The following is an 8041-nucleotide window of genomic DNA, read 5'->3' as shown; positions in this document are numbered from 1 at the left end:
AAACCATCTGCAAGTGCTGACAGGACTTTGGCAGGGAGGCAGACTGGGATCTGTTCCTACTAATCTGTAAATCCAGCTTTCAAAACTGTTCCCCACAGGAGGCCTGGGGGTGGCTTAGAATATTTCATGGGTCAATTTCAGGAACAAACGAAAGAGTCTATTCTGGAAGAGAAGGAGGATATGTCAGCTGGAACTACTTAAAGAGACATTCTTCAGGTTTCTGTTCAAATGCCACCTCTATGGGAAGGCCCTACCAGACAGGCACCCTATATCCGAGTTGCATTTCCCCATTTGCATGTTTTATCTGAGTCCCGTCCAGTCATCCAACTCTCATTTAGATGGCTTGAATTCCCTCCCACCTACAATATAAGCTTCACAAGGGCAGAGACTTCACTTACTTGTCTTTTGCCATCATCTGCAAGTGCCTAGAAGAGACTCTTGTACATGGAGGGGGGGGGTCTCCATTATTTGTTGTTTGGTTGGTTAAATGAATGAGTGAAAAAGTACCTGAAGAGTGAATAGGCAGAGGAGATGGTGAGGACCAGTAAAAGCTATGGTGAATGGAAGGGGCCCAGTGTTTGGAAGTATATGGATGGGAACCCAATCTTGATCTTAAATGAGTGGATAGTATGACCTTAACCTTCTGACTTTCAGTTTTACTCTGTTATGTAGAATTTTTATAAAGATTAAATGACACAACAATCCATGTCTGTTATCTTCTGTAAAGCAACTGAGTGAACATCACACTGTGAATGACATAAAGAACCAGTAAGAAATATAAATGGTCCCAGACTTAATGATGGTTCAACCTATGATTTTTTTGACTTTATGATTGTGCCAAGCCATTGCAATTTCAATGTATAGTACTTCAGATTTTGATCTTTTCCTGGACTAGCGTTACATAGTACTTAAAATAGTTGGCATTTAATTATAGAATAGGTTTTATTTTAGATAACTTTGCCCAACTGCGAGCTAATGTAGGTATCCTGAGCACATTTAAGGTAGTCTGTGTTTAACTATTATGTTCAGTGGGTTAGGTGTATTAAGTGCATTTAAATCTCATGCTATTTTCAACTTCCTTATCCTATCATAAGTCAAGGAGCATCTGTATTGGTATCATTGTATTCCCTCCAAACGTAAGTTTCCATGCAAATCATGGCTGCACATATACCTTGTGACAGATAGAATCCAAGTAACAGCCATTTCTAGTACCAGGCGCTAAATTCAGGGATCTGGAGATGCTTAGAGTTCTCATGTTCATTGTACCACTTACTTAAAAACATGAAATTTAAGTTTATTCTGGGAAGGAACGTGGGTGGCAACTTCCTCCTGTCTTAATACAAGCATCTACTAAGAATCTCACACGATTACTTAATTTAATCTTCAAAACAATCCCAAGAGGTAAGTACCATCATTTTCATTGTATAGATGAAGAAGTCGAGACTCATAGGCGTAAAGTGCCTTATTGAAGACCACTTGTCAATGAGCAGTACACCGAGGGCTGGACACTGGTTCTGTTCAGTGTCAAAGTTCACGCTCTTTGCATTGTGCTTCACACCTGCTCGCTCCTAAGTGGTGCCTTTAGAGAATGCTTCTCTCCTTTATCTGTCTACTTGCATAGATGATGTGCATTCTCCTTATTCTAATGTGTATTCTCTTTGTTCTAATAATTCAGTCTTTCTTATTGGAATTCACTCAGGGTCTGATATATGTCTTTTATTCAAGCCGTTGGCTGTGACTGAATTATTTCATTTATTATAATGGATGAGCACATTGTATGCATTACGCTCTAGGGCAACTTAGTGAATCATTCTGTGATTCGAAATATGAAACTAGAGGTTTTTTTGAACTGCAGCCATCATTTGGTATAGTCATAGAAGTTTAGTTGCTTGGAAGTTTTCTCTGATAGCCGTTTTGTTTCAAGGTGACAACTCACAAAATGAACTGAAAAGTAATAACAAAGATGTATTGAGAATACTCCTACTTATGACAATATCTCACAAATTCACTGCTGAGCAAGAGAAGAGAGACTCAAAAGATGATATATTTTATGATTCCATTCAACAGTCAAGGCTAACCTGGTGCACTGAGTTAAGATGTTGGTTACTCCAGAGGTTGGAAACAACTGGAGGCGGGTGAGGGAGAGGTCTGGATGCTGATAATATCCCATCATTGGATTCTGACAGCACTTACACAGTACATTCACTTTTTAAAAAGATTTTACCATAAGATGCATGTGTTCACTGAAGAGAGACAGAGAAATACAGAGGGAGAAAGTGAAAAATCACCCTCCAGGATGAATGGCCATGCTGTAATCCCTTCTCCTCTGTTCTCATTTTGGGATTTTGGGCACACATGCACATGTGTCTGGTGTGATTTTCACACTATCAGATCTGGGCTTCGAACCATGGTCAGCCATATGGGAGTCCAGTGCCTTAACCACCATGCCACCTGCTGGCCTCAGTACATTCACTTTTTTAAAAACTTTAACATTTTCTAAAATTTAAATTTATGTTTAATTACATATATCTTTACAGTGTACAACATTTCTTTTTCTAACACAAATACCATGCATATCAGTCAAGGCAATTACTATATGTATTATCTAAGCAAATAGCTTTTTATTTTGTCAATGAAAGGTACTTTTTCTCCTTCCCTTTTCCCCTCACTCCCTCCCTTCTCTACCCACACCTGTATTACTGCTATCCTTACTATCTCTAGAATCTATGGCTGCTTTCCCTGCTACTACTCCCTCCAAACTTCCAGTTTCTGTTACAGAGTGCAGACAATCAGTATACATTGAGTAGGGACATACAAAGTCTGTCTTTTATAGTCTGACTTGCTTCACTTAGCATTAAGTCTTCTACCTTCTAATGTTCACTAAGCCTGGGACCAGCAGATGGTGTAATGGTTACGTGGCTGGACTCTCACATAGTTGACTGTGGTTTGAGTCTCGGATCGATGGCTTAAGACTCATGCCAGGCCATGTGTGTGCATGTCCAACATCCTGAGAATGGAGGAGAAGTGATTGTGGCATGACCATATCCCCTACAGGGTGATTTTTCGCTTTGTCTCTCTGGCAAGTGTATGTGCCCTACAGCAAAAATCTCTCAAAAAAAAATCATTAAACTGTAATTCACTTGCAAATTGTGCACTTTTCGTATATATATTTGAATAAAAGGTCAATTGAATTTGTGACCACTACTATAAACCAGGTTCATAATAGACGGTTTGTTATCAGTTGTCTATAATCTTCGCAACTTTCATAACTTGACAACTGTAATTATCACAAACTTTAAAAATGGTCATTTTTATACCTATTTAACAGGTATGGAAACTGGGGATCAGAGAGTAAATTTATCCAAGATAACACAATGAGTAAATGGTGGAACTGAAATTTGAAATCTAGGAAGTTTGATCCCCAAACAGCCAAATTTCTCTGTATAGCATATGGAATTTAAGTTCTATCTTGATATAATTTCATTAGGGTATCATGTTTCTTCAATAGCATTCTGAGAATTTGAGAAATTTATCATTAGATTGGAGATAAATGCAAAGTTCTTGGTGGAAAATTTTCAAAAAGTGAGTTTAAGTTGGTAAATACAGGGTTTCTATGAGGGCTTGCTCACGAAGGAAAAAATAATACATTAGTGTTGAAATCAAAGAGGCTGAGAATCGGCAATCTTGGCAGAAGAATTGTAGTGATGGATGGAGCTAGTCTCTGTGAGCTAAAGCTGTCGTTGCACAGTGTCACCGAGGTGGGAGACCCTGGGGTCCCCGCGGCTCAAGTTGTCAACAGGGCTGACTTTTCTTCTGTCATATTCCTGACAGCAGGTCATTTTTCAGCATAGCTTTTACTTAAACACCTCATCACTCCATTCCTTGAGATGACCCTTTGCAGTTAACAAAGCATTTCCTTGGCCATTATGTCATTTGACTATCAAACAATCATGTGAGGAACAGAAGTGGAAATGTTCCTTCCATTTCCAGATGAGGAGACGGAGCCTTAGAAAAATGGACTGACTTCCTTGAGGTGATATACAGCCAGGCAGTGGAAGCAAGACCCTCCAACTTCAGTGCTGACTTTCTTTCCTCCATATCACTCTGCCTCTTTCCAACGTGGGAGCTTTCTCTGTAGAAAGCAGCTTTTTTTTTTTTTCCCCAGCTTTTGAGCCATTCATTTGACTGAATCTTCATTAAGGTAAAAGGGTTTTCCTTGTAACTTTCAGTCATTGGTTCTAGCTATGTCCTTAGACATCACCCAGAAGAGTAAGAGGAAAAATTACTATAATACTTAGATGAGACCAGCCATGTACCAGATATTTCACATTATTTTCTCTCTGTCTCTTTTTAATTGCCAGATTGTCAAAGGAAGGGTGTATGTGTGCACACACATGCATGAGAGAGAGAAAACCTCCCAGCGGGTCATAGTCATTATGCAATTCTTTTCCCCCCATTTCTCCATTCCAGCAGGACTTTGGGCACATGTGCACATTCTCCTGGCATGTTTTACAAGCCACCAGGGCCAGGATTAGAACTGCAATTGACCATGTGAGATTTTTTTATGCACAGCATTTAACTGCTGTGCTGAGGCTGGCTCCATTTTCTCTTTTAATTTTCATTAGCATCCTCTAAATTATATACTGTTATTTTGTTCCATTTGCAGATAAGAAAATTGAAGGTCAGAAAGTTAAAGTAGGTACTATCTTTCCCTTATACTTCAGAAAATTGAGATTCAGAGAGGTTAATAAGTACTCAAAGTTACACAGTAACCACGTGGTGGATTTCAAACCCAGGTCCAAGTTCAAAGACTAGAGATTGAGAATCACTCCACTTTCCCCCCTTTTTGTTAGGATGATCTGTTAGGTGCTCAAATACCTACCATCTCACACTCCAACTCTCGCTTCTACCCAAAGTTTTAATCTCTAAGCTAACAAACACTACCCTATGTGGACACCTGCTGTTTATCTGTCTGGCATGCAGGGACCACTTCTCTATGTCTAGGGACTTGCACAGACTTGGGACAATGAAATCTTCAGCGAGTACCTCGCAAGCAAACGATGACACTTTTTGGGGTGAAAATAATAACAGCAGTTGCCATAACTAATCTTTGTGGAGTTGCTGAGTGCCTGGTACTTTTTAGAGGCTCATGGAGTTCCTTCATCTTTACCTTAACACAATGATGTAGGCATTGCTTCGATCTCCATTTCAGAGATGGGAAGACAAAGTCACAGAGGGGTTAGTTTAGGTAGCCAATCTGTACTCATTTACACAGCCAAGAAGCAGCAGAACAAGAATTTGAACGCTCACGTTCTTGTTTCAGAATCCACAATCTCAATCCTTGTGTACGAGATAGTGCCATTCCCCACTGACTCTCAGCCTGTCTCTGGCTTGTGCTCAGGGACCTCAACTACTAATTAAGTAGGGTTTATGCTGACCCCTGCTATCCCAGCATCCCTGGGCATTGTGTTGACTGGATTCAATTCCTAGAGCCTCTCAACACTCTGGATATATTATAGTTTGGTTTCAGATCATAAGGAAAGGAGGAAGCAGTCTCAAAACTCTGGCTGATCTGTTCTGCCCAGCCAGGCTCTTCCCACAAGAGCTGTACCTTCTTTAGTGGATGGCTGAGGCCTGGAAGAACCTTTAGCCCAAGATGGCCAAGTCTTATTTCTGCCTTCAAAGGTCCACCTCAAGCAAATGCCAGGTCCCGGCCTCAGATCCCGTTCCAAATGACACAAACCACAGAACCCCAGGGCAGTCTAGGCTGTGAGACAGAGTCGAGATCAAGTGGCTTATACCAAAGAAAAACATGTTCAGAGTTTTGTTAGAGAAAAAGTAAAACAAGGATGATACTCAATTCTCTGGTTTTCTAGTTAATTTCTGTTTGGCTGGCTTTTGTAGGGTGTGATGTCTGAGTGCCCTTTCCCACAAATTTATAGTCACAGCAGACATCAAACAGATTGGGGCCCACCAAGTATTGATAGAGGAATTTTTCTGTACTGAGTACGGGAGAGTTGGGTTTTGCATAGATTCTCTGGTTAGTCCTTGTGAACTGTTCTATGTATTCTACTATTCTTAGTTTCGTTTTATTACAAATCATTTTGTTTGTGATAGAGAGCACAGGTGTGTGCATGTGAGAGAGAGAAGTGCCCTCAGCAGGGTCTCGCTGTGGTCACAGTCCTTTAGCTCACCAGGATCCTACGCACGTATGCATGCCTGGTGTGCTTTGGGGCAGTCAGGCTGGGGATCTGAACCTGCAGTCAGCCATGTAGCTTCCAGCTCTGCAGCCCAGAATGTGACCCACTGTGCTCCCAGACTGGGCCTCATTTTATAGGTTTGAGGATGACATGTACAGGAAAAGAAAAGTAACATTTTACTGACAGCGGAAATTGGAAGGCCTAGGTCACATCTCATGCTCTGTTTTAATTTATTTATTTCTTCCATTGGAGGGATCGAGAGACAGAGAGATACACCCTAACAGGGTCTCCATTCTGAGTTTCCCCCCCCAGTCTCAGCCAGCTCAGATAATGAGTACACGTGAGCTCCCGGTGTGCTCAGGGAGGCCTTGGGACTCACACCAAGGACCCTGCCCTTGCATCCAGTTGTATCACCAATGTCCCACCTCCTGACTCCTCACAGTCTATGTTCTGATTCCAAATCCAGGGCTTTGGATCAAATGCTTCCTCCATGTCACTTCCAAGGGCTCCTACCACATTGTAGGGCTCCGCATTGGGATAGAAGGTTGCGCACAGAGAGGGAGAGACACTGCAGTCCAGATGGCACTGTGCTCCATCCGTACCTCTGTGACACTGCAGACTGTGCTCTCAGGCTCTGCTGCACCTGCTGTGGCTATGGCCCTGTGTGATGTTGATGAAGGACTTAGGCTCTCAAGATTAAGAGTGACGGCAGGGAAGGAATGGAAGCAGGCCAGGCAGAGGGAGAAGTTAGGCTGTGATGTCTGGGACATGGGCTCAACTAGGCCTCAGCTGAGCCGGGATGGCCTTTTCGTGTTGGTCTAGGTTGTGGTGAGGCAGCTGGGCCTTTCCATCCGAGTTGTGCAGTTAGCTGCCCAGGGAAGGGACTACGACCTTCGGTGAGGCAACTCTCTTCAGCCCAGGAAAATTCTGAAGGCAGCTTCCAGGTAAAGATGGCAGGTATCTGTGAATGCCAGGTGTGCATGTGTCCAAGATGCTGCTACGCTGGAGGACTGGAGAAAAGGGGTCGTGGTGTGATGAGACCCTGTTGAGTGTGCTCTCCTCTCTCTTTCACATGCACATGCTCTCTATTATGAGTAAAACAAAACATTATAAAAATAAAATGAGACTGAAGATATATGGCACACATAGAGCAGTCATGAGGAGCGACAATTATAAATCAGCTTTTTTCAAAAGTTTAATCTATTTCCTCCGTGAAAGACACACACACACACACACACACACACACACACACACACACACGGAGGTGGAGAGAAAGAGGACAGCCAAGTACCCACAACAGGGTCGCCATGCTTGATGCATGCCCAGTTTCAGTCAGCTCAGATCACAGGAGTGTGTGTGCACCTGGTGTGCTCCGGGAGGTCCCAGAACACAAACCCAGGACCTTTCCCATGTGGGTTGATTATACTGTTGATTATACTGTGCCCACCAGGCCCAGGAAATCAGTGTTTCAGTCTTGATTATTTTTACTTTTAGTTTTGCTTAAGGGCTCATGTCCTCACTGAAGACAGAAAGAGAAAGTGAAAAAGTACCCCTCAGGGGATGGTCATGTTGCAATCCTTTCTTTTCCATTCTTCTTTCAGGGTTTTGGGCATGCACACACATGGATCTGGAATGTTTTTCGAGCTGCTGGGTCAGGGACTCAAACTGCACAGTTGGCCATGTGGGATCCAACCACCTTAACCACCAACCACCAGCGGCCCAGTGTCTCTGTCTTGATGGGGGATCTGGGTGGCACATCACAACATTCCCTACAGGCACCACTTGTAGTGCTGGCTCATGTGCACCTTGCACATATACTCCTTCCTCAGGTTCCTTTGCAG

At 42.6% G+C, this 8041-nt stretch overlaps 1 long non-coding RNA gene across 3 annotated transcripts in view; it reads right to left on the bottom strand.

Annotated features, from left to right (window-relative positions):
* Positions 1-1303: 1303 nt before the first annotated feature.
* Positions 1304-8041, bottom strand: part of LOC102488016 (uncharacterized) — an 11579-nt gene continuing 4841 nt past the window's right edge. For 2 of the 3 annotated variants that reach the window (XR_333339.1, XR_333340.1), the window contains exon 3: positions 1304-1944. This is a non-coding gene — a long non-coding RNA (uncharacterized LOC102488016). Of the gene's footprint in view, positions 1945-7252; positions 7286-8041 lie in introns of those variants that run through there. The other variant, XR_001370692.1, reaches the window with a different exon arrangement.

This window comes from Tupaia chinensis, unplaced genomic scaffold, assembly GCF_000334495.1.
Source record: "Tupaia chinensis unplaced genomic scaffold, TupChi_1.0 Scaffold000045_1, whole genome shotgun sequence".
Taxonomy (NCBI): Eukaryota; Metazoa; Chordata; class Mammalia; order Scandentia; family Tupaiidae; genus Tupaia; species Tupaia belangeri.
The sequence above is the reverse complement of the archived record's forward strand: the minus strand, read 5'-3'. Positions and strand labels throughout refer to the sequence as shown.